Source organism: Choloepus didactylus, chromosome 2, assembly GCF_015220235.1.
Source record: "Choloepus didactylus isolate mChoDid1 chromosome 2, mChoDid1.pri, whole genome shotgun sequence".
NCBI lineage: Eukaryota > Metazoa > Chordata > Mammalia > Pilosa > Megalonychidae > Choloepus > Choloepus didactylus.
This window is the reverse complement of record NC_051308.1, coordinates 212,750,046-212,763,598: the sequence shown is the minus strand read 5'-3', so window position 1 is coordinate 212,763,598 and position 13,553 is coordinate 212,750,046. Positions and strand designations below refer to the sequence as shown.

Below are 13,553 nucleotides of genomic sequence, written 5' to 3'. Positions count from 1 at the left end.
TTTTCTAAGCCATTCAACAAAGGCAGAACCATAAGAGAAAGATTGATAACCTCACAGAAACAAAATAAAACTTCTATATGTCAAAACTACCATAAACAAAATTAAATGCAAACAACAAGCTTAGGAAAAAATATTGGTAACATACATGGCTGTATAAACATTGACATTCTTATTTTCTAAAATGCACTTGCAACTCAACAAGAAAAAAGACAAATATGCCAATAGAAAAATGTGCAAAAGACAAGTGTGACTATTTCACACAAGAAACAAATAATACAAATGAGCTAGTAACAAATGCAGAAATGTCTAACCTCACTAACAATCGAATAAATGCAACTTAAACCAACAGTGAGATAACATTTTTTTTGCCCACCCACCTGGCAAATGCATAAAATAAATTATAATCCCCAGCTTTGGAGAGGGTGTTTGGAAATAGATACTTGCTCCACTGTTTGTGGAAGTAGAAATCGGTGCACCCAAGCTCTCATGATGGCAATTAGAAATATATCAAAAGCTTTAAAAATGCTCACATCTTTGATTCAATACTTTAGTAATCAAGTTATTTATAAAAGGGTGGGGGTGGCTGACTACTGAGGTCTTAAATGTCCATCAGCAGGAAAACAGTAAATAAATTGCAGCATATACATGTAATAGCAAACCAGGCAGCCCCTAAAGACGAAGTTGTAGGAGGAAATTTAATGACGGGGGAAATATTCGTGATAAATGTTTAAGTGAAAAACGAAGGTTACAAAGCAGGAGATGCAGTTTGACCCCACCGTAGAAGAGGACAAAGAGGACGGGGAATTTATATGCATAGATGTAAGAACAGAAAGAGATATATCAAAGCAATAAAAGTGAATAGTCCTGGGTGGTAGATTGTGAGTTATTTTTATATTGTTCTTTGTGCTTTTCTGTATTTCCCAAATTTTCTAAATAAGCCTTTATTCTTTTTTTAAAAAGCTAATTTATTGAGGTATTATTTAGAGGCCAGGAAATTCACCTGTTTTAAATGTACAACAATTTTAAGTAAATGTGCTGTTTATGGTTAATCACTATTTTCACCTCCAGGTCTCAGGCCACTACTAATTTCCTTTGTGTCTTTAGGGATTTGCCTTTTCTGAAATGTCTTAAAAAAGGAATCATGCAACTGTGGACTTCTGCATTTGGCTTCTTTCAGGTCGCTTCATGTTTTGAGGTTTATCCATGTTGTAACATGTATCAGTAGTTCATTTCTTTTTTTTTTGCTGAACAGTATTACTTTGTATGAGTATACCACATTTTATTTATCTAGTCACCAGTTGATGAGTACTGGGTTGTTTTAATATTGTTGGGAAAACATTAATGTTTTTAAAAGCGAACAAATAAATCTGTCCCTCCCCAGAGTATGATAGCAGGCTTACAATTCTACATCCTAAGTGTGTCTGCATGCCAGGCTGAATAAATGTGTGTGAACCTGCTGAACATATACATGAAAACTAGATGGGAAGAATGCACAGCAAAACTTCAGAGTGGGTTTCTCTGAGCAATGGGATTATGGGTGACTTTCATTTCCTTCTTCTTGCTTTTCTATATTTTCAAAACATTCTGCAGTAAACGTGTTACGTTTCTAATCAGATATGCCCTAATGGGATTGTGTGCATTTGTTTAAAGGAAAATAAATGATCAAAATACCAAATGACCCAGTGATTCCATTTCTAGGATTATAAATTTGGAAAAAAAACTGGAACAATATAAACACACTTAAGTATAAGGATACTAATTTCATAATGTTAAAAAAAATTAGAAACAACCTAATATCCAAAAGCAGATTATGCAATTATTAAAACCCACCCATATTGTAGAACAATCTGCAGGCTTTAACAATCAAGGTAGAGAATGACATGATAGGGTGTCCAGGGATTTACTTGAAAATAACACAGGAGGGGTTTGTGTGAGGGGTACAGATAGAGGAGGAGAGGCCCTGGGTTGATGTTTTTTGGGGGCCCAGTGATAGATACATGGAGGGGTCATTAGACTATTCTTTTCACATGTGTATGGCAGATATTCTCCATAATAAAATATTCTTGAAAATACGATATAAAAAAAGACAAAAGGAAGAAATCATGGCATTGCTATCAGAAAAGAGACACTATTAATATAATATGCAGGTGCTTATTATTATTCCCTTAAAAACTCAAGAGAATCAGGTAACAACCCAGGAAAACTAAACTGAGACCTCCTTGAGGGGCCGGCATACAAACAGAAAAATGTACAGCCTTCCCACATAACAGCAATAAAGTTAGGAATTACAATGAAAAAAGAGAGACCCAATTCACAAAAGCAACAGCAAAAAAATAAAATACTTTGCAATAAATGCACAATTCCTCTATCAAGAAAACTACAAAACTTTACTAGGGGACATAAAAGAAGACTTGAATAAATGGAGAGACATAACTTTCTCCTGGAAGGGAAGGCTTATAATTGTAAAGATGTCAGTTCTCCTCAAATTAATTTAGAAATTTAATGCAATTCCAATTAAAATCAAAAAGGACATACCAGAAGGACACACACTGAAATGTTAACAGAGATTCTCTCTGCAAAGTGAAAAGATAATGGATTGCTTTGGCTTAGTGCTTTTCTATTTCCCAAGTCCTCTGCAATGAGCAAGAGCTGGTAATAAGAAAAAGTTTTTAAAAAATGCTCTTAAAGAATACTTAATGATGTAGAAAACGCCCACTGTCCCCCTCCCGAAAAACGCTACAGAACGGTATTATATATCATATGATATCTAGTTATCAAAGAAAGTGCACCTATTTATTTTTACAGAAAAGAAGACTGGAAGAATTTATACCGAAATGTTACCAGTGGGCATCTCTGGGTGGAGGGGTTTCTGGATGTTTTTTATCTTGCTCTTTGTGTTTTCCTGATTTCTCCAAATTCTTTACAATAAATAAGTATAATTTTTAAATGCTGAAATTAAAATATATATATATATATATCTTCTGCAAAGAGAACTTGGGGAGAAATTTGGTCATTATAGATGCAAAAACTGCTCCTGCCCATGACTCAGAGGTTGCAAGACAAAATTTCCCAAGGGCCTCTCGCATCTTCCTGGCCTCTCAGGCCTTGGCAGGTGGGGGAGAGGCAGCTGCTGCTATGTCTGGGGGGCTGAGCTGCCATGGTCCGAGCCCCAGGGACGGCAGCTCAGGCTCAGCCCATGCGGCTCAGTCCTCCAAACATCCACCAATCTCTGCCATGTGCCAACCTGTTGCTGGGCTCCAGGTTACCGAGGGCAGGCAGCTCTGGGCCTCTGCTCTCAAGGAGCATTCAACCTGGCAGGGCAGCTGGACATCACGACAGTCAGTAGCCACACATGCAGGGGGCTCCGCAGGGAGGCATGACAGTGGCAAGCTTCTCAACTCGTGCTTCGGCACCAGCCATGACTCAGTCCAAACCTTAGCTCTACCAACTGCAGGAAGTCACTCGATCTCTCCGGGACTCAGTTTCTCCATCTGCAAAATGGGGTACATCCTTCCAAGGGTTGACTGTTGGAAGGAAGAGCTGTAACAATGTAGCTAAATGCATGACATATGGCAATTACTTAGTAAGCAGCAGTAGTTAATAAAGGAAGAGGAACATATATGGCTATTTAGAAAACCAAAATGACTTTCAAGCTTCCACATTTTAGGGCAGAGGTCGACAAACATTTTCTATAAAGTACCAGAAAGTAAGTAGTTTAGACTCTTCAGGCCAGTCTCTGTTGTCAACTCCTCAAGGATGCCTTTGTGGCAGGAAAGCAGCTAGTCAATGCGCAATGAACCGCCACAGCTGGGGTCCGATAAATCTTTATTTACACAACGGGGGCTGTGTCTGCTGACCCCAGATCTAGGGGAAGGGGAGACTTTATCTCAGAGGCCCGTGATTCTTTCCTTAAGAAAAGTACCTGAGGGCTTGGATGCAAGAAAACATATCTATATGACTATGCAAAAGAGGTAAAGATGGGATGTTTAGAGTCTGAGTGGGGAAAATGGGAGAGAGAGGGTAAAGGGCCTGGAAAAAGGAGAAGAGCTGTGAAGTGGCCCCAAAAGGGAGAAAGAAGAGATGACTATAACCCAGGCCGCAAGCTGGGCAAGGCCAGCAAGGGGTTGGCCAGGGAACTTTTCTTTGTGGTTTTTGTTGAAAGCAGTTTGTTTATTTTGAAACCCAAAAGGATAAAATTTATCATTTTAAAAACTTGTTGACAAACCATTATTGTTTAACATCTCATTTAAAGTTGAATCAGATGTACTTTATCATTGAATGAGCAAAAGTCAAAAGTTAAAAACATTTCTAATTAATGCATAATTTTTTTGCAATGCATATTTTTAACAATGCATTATAATGAGATTTGTTCAGTGTGGCCAGGGGATTTTAACACAAAGGTGCCTGATCATTAGTTTTAAGTCAGGCCTGTACTCTGCTGTATTCTCCCTTCCTACAGGAGCCTAGCTGCTTAGGAAAGGCTGCCACATAAAACTGGCACCAGCTGGGGCTCCTCTGATGGAGTGTGGGAAAGTGGACAGTGTCCTCCAGCACAGATAAAGCAGGGCAGAAAGAGGACAGGAGGTACAGGGGGTGGCATGAAGAGAGGAGGCCGAAAATTCAGCAGAAAACGGAAGTTGGAGCAAAAGTGACCAGGAGAAATGGAAGCCCTGGAACATTCCCAGAGATACTAGGGGGGAGGCTGTCCCCCACCCCAAACACAGCATAAAGACAGGAGTCATTCTATTTGAACATGTAGGGCAAGGTGACCCCAAAGATTTGTATGTCCTGGGATACCGAGGCAGCAGATCTTTGGGTACTGCATCGAGGCTAAGAGAGCAGGTTCTGGATGCCAACAGACCTGAGTTTGAATAAAGGTCCCACCACTGACTAGCTCTGCATCTTTGAGCAAATTGTTTGGCCTCTCTTTGCCTTAGTTTTCCTAACGGTAAATGGGTACAGTAACAGAACTTATCTCACAGAGCTGGTGTGATTAACCAAGGCCTGGTTTCTCAGCCTGGACACTGTTGACATTTGGGCCAATGAATTATTCATTGGAGGGGATTGTCCTGTGCATTGTAGGATGTTTAGCAGCATCCCTGAACTCTACCCACTAAAGGCAGTAGCACCCCTCCCCCAGTTATCACAACCCAAACTGTTTCTAGGCATGGCCAAATGTCCCCTGGGGGTGCGGGCAAAATTGCCACCCCCCAGTTTAGAATCACTAAAATAAAGTAGTGCATGCAGAAAACTGCCCCATGTCTGGCACATCGTAAGCATTTGATTATTATCAGCTTTTGCGCTTAGCGTTTCTAGAGCACTTTCTTCACTGCTATTTATTTTTATTCTCACAATTAGACTGAGAGGTGGAGGGAATGTGTGGGCTGCTTCTAATTGCGAGATGGTGATCAGTCAGCATCATGATGACCCAGGAAAGTTTGGCTCTTCTGCACCGATCTTTTTTATGGAGCTTTTCCTTCCTCAAAAACAATCGCCTCACTGTGGCAGAGACAGCTAGCTTTCCACCAAGTTTGTGCCCCTACCTTCCACTCCATAACACAAAGTTTTTACTGGGAAGATGCTACTCAGACAGGGATACTTACCAGCCTTCCTTGCTAGGTTGGGTCAATTGATCAGTTTGCAACAATGGATCATGAGTGAAAGTGATGTGTATATTGCTTCTGCACCAAGGCATTTAAGAAGTGGGTCATCCTTGCCCCTACTGCTGGCTGGGTACAGAATGCTAGGAGGTTGTAGAAGTAGGCAGAGCCACAGAATGGAAGGAGCCTGGGTCCCTGAATCACTATGTTGAGGAGAACCCCCTCTCCTCATACCAAGAACATTTGCATTGGACTGTTCCGAGCAAGAAATAGACTCCATTGTGTTAAGCCACTGAAATTGTCGGTTCTATTTGTTAGAGCAGCCAGCATTACCCTAACTTATCCCTTTCCTTTCTGTCTCTTCCTCCTCTTCCCCAGGCAGCAGCCCCTTCTTCTTTCTCTGTCAAAGCCTGCTCTCAAGGAAAGGTCTTGAAATCTTCTCTCACCCCAAAGCAATTAGTGGGAATGAGGCAAAGCCTTAACTAAAACAAATGCCCCTTCAACAATGTAAGTGCAGGCCTCAGGAAAAGGATTCTGGGTTCTGGGGGCACCTGAGGGCTCCAAGGTTATACTACACCCTGGTCCAAGTCCTCAGGAGCTTTATCACCCTCTGCCTCATGTTCTACAGAAAGCCAGACTGAAAAAGGAGAGTCCCACCTGACAGGAGATGAGAGGTCAGGGAGGAAGGAGTAGGCTGAACCCAAAGAGAAAGAACTTAGAGCATGGGGTCCTTCCTTCAGATCCTGCCTCTTGCTAGCAGGGCTCATGTGTTCCACAGGTATTAGAGACCATTCTTGACTGTTCAAGCTGCTGCCATCTTCCTTGGAGGCTGTCATCACACATATGCTTCCATTGGATACCTTTCCAGCATCCCTCAATGTTTACACTTAGGGGGATGTCAGAGACTGAGCTACCAGGAAAGGGAGTCACCACGGTCCAGCGCTGCTCAGTGTGAAAGGCTGTAAGGCCACGACCACAGTGCTCTGTCCTTACGTGGGGTAGTGGAGACTAACTGCTGCCCCCCAAGAGCTGTATGTCCTCTCTTCCACAGTAATTGTTACATGAGCATACAGCTTCTCAGAATAAAGACTACATTTTCCAAACTCCCTTGCAGCTATGTTTGGCTATCTGACTAAATTTTGACAAATGGGATATGAACAAAGTGTTGTTTGGCAGCTTCTGTGAAGCTTTCTTAGGAGACAGCTGGCTTGTACTCTTTGCCCTTCTCTTCTTCTTCCCTTCCTCTACCCTGCTTCCTGGAATAAGGATGTAATGGCTGGAGTTCTGGTGGCCACTTTGGGCCATGTGGACAAGGGTCATGAGCTGGAGACATCAAAGCAATTAGCTAGAGGTGCTGGAGTCCTTGAGGGCTTGAAAGACCAGGGCCTCCATATCAGCCCTGTACTTCCTGCTTCCTAATTCTGATTTTAATGTCAGAGAGAACTAAACTTTTATCTACTTAAGCCACTCTTATTTGCGGAATTTGTTATTGCACTGAAACATAACCTTAACACCCATGTGTGGGTGCCACATACCTTCTGCACAGCTCTCCCTGGAGAAGGTGGCCATTTCCTAGTAGTTCTGTTGCTGGTCCTGGCTCATGACACCCAGTGTACCGCCGATCCTCCCCTGCGGATCTCAGGTTAGAAGCATGGACAGGGAATTACCCTTCTCAGTCTCTGCTGAGCTGCTGGGCAGAGGGCTGGCTATGACCAGTTCATGAACCATTAGCCCCAGAATCAGGGGTGGCCACAAGTTAGATGTGGCTCCAAAAGCTTCATTCCTAGGCTTTGGCAGAGTCCTAAGATTTCTGAGGCCTCTGCAGCCCTGGGCCCTGGCCTCTATGCTCAGTCATTTGCAACCATCAGAGGAATGATAAAGACCCTGGAGTACAGGTTTTTGGGGCATCTGTTTTCCTGGAATCCACCCTTTGTGTGATAGACATGGCAGGGGTGATGGTGGAGCCGAGTCAGAGAAGCTGACTTCCTGCCTCTTATAGCTCAGTGCAAGAAGACAGAGATTCCTCAGGATCATCTTGGCTAAAGTGAAGAGGCCATGGGACACAGAACTCATGTGGAGAAAGGCACACTGCATCTCTTGGGTCACGGGGCCATGGAAGGAAAGAAATTCTATCAGACTATTAGGGCACACTGCTCTGCCTCCCTTAGCAGATGCAGGAAGAAAGGTATTTCCATCTCTTTAATTCACTGTAGTTGGAAGTTAAAAGGTCTGACCTTCCCTCCTGAGCTCTAATCAATAGAACAGATGAGAGAACCATCAGCCAAATGGACCTCACAGTATCGTCTACCTTACCACTGGGCATCACCCTCCAACACGGGACTCTCAAGTCCCAACTGCATTGGAGAGAGCAAGGGGGTGCCTAGGGCTGAATGGGGCCTCCTCCCTGTCCAAAATCTAGTCCTTTGGAGGCATTTGCTTCCCAGGTCTGTGGGAAGAGCTATGTCAATTCACCAAGAAGCCAGGGGAACCTTGCAGGGAGGTCCTGACCAGGTAAGCTTATATACTATGGAGGTGGGAGGTGGTAGTTCCATGTTACCTGGTCCCAGCAGGTGCAGGGGCAAGATGCTGGGCCATCCATGCTTGGAGCCCTTTACACCATGTCTACACCTACTAGGAAAGTGTGTCCCACGCCCCTCTTCATTGCAAAGGGTTGCATGCACAGTGGAGAGAAAGTGCGTGAGTGTTCACACCCATCCTCTCCTCTTTTGGGGAGGGAAGTAAAATCTTCTGCTTCAAGGAGATGTGAAAAGAAGAGACTCAGGAATGCCCATCCCCATAATACATAAAAGTAAGCCTGGGCAAGCAGGAGGGTACAGTAGGCACTGTCCACACTCCCCATCGGAGGCTGCTGTCAGTGCTGGCTGCCCTGTTCTCTAGAGAAGTGCCCCCAGGTGGAGAGAACAGCCTTGCCCAGGAGGTTATGCCACCCATGCTGCTCTGGGGGTAGCTTACGGCTAATGATTGACTAATACTGGGGTTAAAAAGGGAGAACCCCTTGTCTCAAGGTGGGAACAACTCTATGCTCCAGAGGCCCCTGCCTGCTGTCCACCAGGCATCAGGCCAAGGCCACAGCTTGGCCCAGCCCTGGCTCCTTTCCTAGCCCTCTTTGCTCACTTCCCTATAGGATATTTCTAAGAAGCACTCTCCCCCTTCTTAAGCCCCAAGGCACCCAAATCCTGTCCTCAGGTTCTGCATCTAGGGGACCTGTACTAAGTTGGGGGTGGGGGACACACTACTCGGGAGGGGCTGTCAACCCCATTTCCCCTGTAGTACTTTTGGAGTTGGGGATGGAGACCCTGAACCTCATCAAGTGATGAATTATCCCTTCTACCCTCCCCCTTTCTGGGCCCTCTTGCCCCTTTTCCCTTCCCTTCAGGCAGCTTCTACAGAGCTGAGAGCTTGGGCTCAGGCCTCTGACGGGCTGGGTTCTAATCCAAGCTCCGCCTCCCAGAAGAAAAGCTGCTTGGGGCCTTGGCTTCTGGAGCAAGCTCCCCACTTGGCTTGGAGGCTGCTCCCCTTTTCAACTGGCTCCCTCTTCATTCTCTCTCTTCCCATACATTCCTCGTGATCGTTATTTAAAGAGGCTAATAAGTAGGTTGGCACCGTTGATTAATGCATAATCTTAATCATGATTGCATAGTGTAATTGGCATTAATTTGAAGAGCCAGTTCATTATGAAAATAATTGTCACTGCTTTCGGCTTTAATAAAATGGAGCAGAGACGCCAGGGCTGCCGAGGAAATGGGGTGGTGGTGGGGTGTGTGTGCATGTGTGATGGGTTCCAGAAGACACGAGCATGGATGTAGCAGGGGTGCAGCTGGAACACTGTTTTCAAACAAAATCTTGCGTGGAAGCCCGATGGGTAAAACAAATAACAACAACAGGAGTAATAATCATGGCCGCAACTGATAAGGGGTCAGGGATAATGCTGTCTGCTTTCCTGCCATTTCACTTCATACTCACAACCACCTCTACAACCCCATTTGTTAGAAACTATCATTGCCCCATTTTAGACAAGAGAAAACTGAGGCCCAGGGAGGTTAAGGATGTTGCTGAAACTACTAAGTGGCAAATGCTCTTCTGCAACCCAATCCAGTGATGTGCTGCAGCTGGCTTGTACCAGCTTGCAAGAGACAACTGTTAAATTTTCAGAAATTTCAAAGCAAGTTGTTAAACAATTGGCAGCCTGAAATTGGCCATAGTGGGAGTATTTACACAACAGGAATCAGCAAATGCTACAAATCAGAGTTTTATTTTTTTTTGGTGGGGGGTGTTTACCAGCACCCCACTGCCCAAGTCTGTCCCCACCCTCTGGGCATCAATAATCAATGCCACATGAAACTTTGAATAGGAAGTGAGATACGGTAGGTTAGTATAGGCTGGAGTGAAATAGTGACACATCCTAGAGTAATATGGGCAGATAATAAAAAATATATTTACAGCCTCTCCCGCCCCTCCAGCCCCGAGGATCTGGGGGAAGGTGCGGATGTGTTGGACATCCTCACCTGGACTGGTGGTGATGTTGTCACAAACATTGGGACTGGCGGTTTGATGTGCTGAGCCCTCGAGCATGGGACTTGCCCTTATGAAGCTCATTATCACAAAGGAGAGTCTAAACTTGTATGTAATGGTGCCTAAGAGTCTCCCCCTGAGTACCTCTTTGTTGCTCAGATGTAGCCCTCTCTCTCTCTAACTGAGCCATCTCGACAGGTGAACTCGCTGCCCTCCTCCCTACGTGGGACCCGACTCCCAGGGGTGTAAATCTCCCTGGCAACTCAGAGTATGACTCCCGGGGATGAATGTGGATCCGGCATCGTGGGACTGAGAGTATCTTCTTGACCAAAGGGGGATGCAAAATGAGACGAAATAGTTTCAGTGGCTGAGAGATTCCAAATGGAGTCGAGAGGTCACTCTGGTGGACATTCTTATGCACTATATAGATAACACCTCTTAGGCTTTAATGTATAGGAATAGCTAGAAGTAAATATCTGAAACTACCAAACTCCAACCCAGCAGTCTGGACTCCTGAAGACAATTATATAATAATGTAGATTACAAGGGGTGACAGTGTGATTGTGAAGACCTTGTGGATCACACCCCCTTTATCTAGTGTATGGATGAGTGGAGGAATGGGGATAAAAACTAAAGGACAAATGGGGTGGGATGGGGGGATGATTTGGGTGTTCTTTTTTCACTTTTATTTTTTATTCTTGTTCTGGTTCTTTCTGATGTAAGGAAAATGTTCAGAGATAGATTGTGGTGATGAACGCATAACTATGTTATCATACTGTGGACAGTGGATTGTATATCATGGACGATTGTATGGTGTGTGAATGTATTTCAATAAAACTGAATTTAATAAAAAAAATTAAAAAAAAAATAATAATCAATGCCACAGCCCCTGGATAATCTCTATGGCTCCCAGGGCTCCACAAAGCCCAGAATGAAAATCACTCCTCGAATCTAAGCCCTCACCTACAGATGGTGAAACTGAGGGCCAGACATGGGGCAGGAGAACCATGTGTCAACTGGAGCCCACTCCATCTTGCTCCTTCCACTATGATATGCTGGTCTATGTTGCTAGAAATATTGTAAATATCCTAAATTCAAATCCCCACATTTTTTAAAAAATTCAGTTTTATTGAGATATTTTCACGTATCAGTCATCCATGGTGTACAATCAACTGTTTACAGTACCATCATATAGTTGTGCATTCATCATCCCAATCTATTTTTTGAACATTTCCCTTATACCAGAAAAAGTAAAAATAAGAATACAAAATACAAGTAAAAAGGAGCACCTAAATCATGCCCTCCTCCCACCCTATTTTTCATTTAGTTTTTGTCCCCATTTTTCTACTCATCCATCCATACACTGGATAACAGGAGTGTGATCCATAAGGTTTTCACAATCACACTGTCACCCCTTGTAAGCTATACTGCTATACAATCACCTTCAAGAGTCAAGGCTACTGGGTTGCAGTTTCATAGTTTCAGGTATTTGCTTCTAGCTATCCAGTGTATTAAAATCTAAAAAGGAATATCTATATAGTGCATAAGAATGCCCACCAGAGTGACCTCTCGACTCCATTTGGAATCTCTCAGCCACTGAAACTTTATTTCATTTCATTTTGCATCCCCCTTTTGGTCAAGAAGATATTCTCAATCCCACAATGTCGGTCCAGATTCATCCCCGGGAGTCATATTCTGTGTTGCTAGGGAGATTTACACCCCTGGGAGTCAGATCCCACATAGCGGGGAGGGCAGTGAGTTCATCTGCTGAGTTGGCTTAGCCAGAGAGTGCGGGATACTGATTACGTGCTTCAACCTGGCGGGCCTGGGCCGGGGGACCGGATCCACCCCTGGGGAGGGTAGTGGGTACGGGTGACAGCGCCCTCCACAGCCCCCCAGGCCTGAGAAGGTGAGGCCGGAGGCAGGCCCCAATTCCTCACCCAAAACCAACCGTTGGAGGAAGCTTGCCGGGTAAGACCGCCTCCCTCGTCTAACCACTCAACCCCTCCGTTACAATGCAACGTCCCCTACTGCCAGTGCGCATGCACCAATCATTGTGCAACACCCAACAACCAACCTCCGCGCCCTCTCAGAACCAATCCAAGCCTTTAACCTCTACAGCTACCCCGCCCTCTAGACCGCCCGTTATAAGCTTGTACTCTCCCCTAATAAACTCTCTTGGTTTCATCACCCTAAAAAGAAACGTGTCCCGCCTGTTCCTTTCTCGCCGCCCTCCATACTTTGCACGCCACCCCGCCGGGGACCTGGCCAAGTCCCCTGCCTCGCCCTCGCCTCCGGGAAAGCCCCCGCCGCCGGTACCCTCCAAGCAATCCTGAGAGCCTAGGATTTAGCAACCGGCCGCCACCCCCCCCCCCAGACGAATCAACTGCGACCGCAACTGGCGCCCAACGTGGAGACACAAATTGAAAAAGAGAGGGCAATGCTCCCCCAGGCAACTCCAGGGGACCTTATCATAGCAGCCCTTATTCACCTTAATCTACTCACATTCAATAAAGAAGGACTTTCGCCCCTACATAAACATTGGGGGCCCTCGTATAGGCCCACCCAGGCCCCGATGGTCTACTGGAAGGACCCAGAAAATAATGCCTGGAAGGGTCCCTCCTCACTCCTCGCCCAGGGGCGCGGGTTTGCTTGTGTTTTCCCAGATGATGCAGCACAACCAATCTGGATCCCGGGAAAAGCAATCCGACCCGCCACCAGCAGCCAAACGGCTGACAAGACGAGAACGCCGCCGTCTCCGCAGCCTAACGCACCAGATGACAACAGTACACCTGAGCCTGGACCCCAGTCCGAGTGAAACCCCGGAGAAACAAGAAATCAGAGAAATTATACGCCTCTATAGACAGGCAAAAGCCAGCCCCCTACACCTCCGCAACCCTCACCCCAGCATAGCTTCCCTTCTAATAATCATGTTAACTCTCGCCTCTTCCACCCAGGCCAACCCCCACCAGCCTTGGAAATGGATCTTAACACAATGGGAAGATTCCAAAATTGTGCAAACCAATACCACCGCAGGGCGACCCTCTTTTCTCGTCAACGCCTCTAATCTATTTCCCAACCCTCCCGTTGGCAGTAATGAACACCAATATTATATGTGCCCAGCCTCCAACCCTGGAAAATCATATTGCAATGCCCCCAATCAATATTATTGTGCCTATTGGGGCTGCGAGACACTAGCTACTGGTTGGAAGCCGTCTAGCGTTGATCACTATCTTACCCTACACTGGGCCCCCTGGAACTGCAAACCCCGTGATGAGCCCATTTATTTCAGCACGGACGACAGTTCCCACCTTCCACCCACAGGTACCTGCACTCACCTTAATCTTACCGTGCAACTCCCCACTGATCCTTCCTGGTTAACCGGTCGAACTTGGGGCTTCAGAATCTATAAGGACGGAA

The 13,553-nt window shown here is 45.3% G+C and overlaps 1 protein-coding gene across 1 annotated transcript in view; it reads right to left on the bottom strand.

Moving 5' to 3' along the window:
- GRIK3 (glutamate ionotropic receptor kainate type subunit 3) overlaps positions 1–13,553 on the bottom strand; it is a 240,097-nt gene that overhangs the window by 102,747 nt on the left and 123,797 nt on the right. The gene's annotated exons all lie outside the window — the stretch shown is intronic.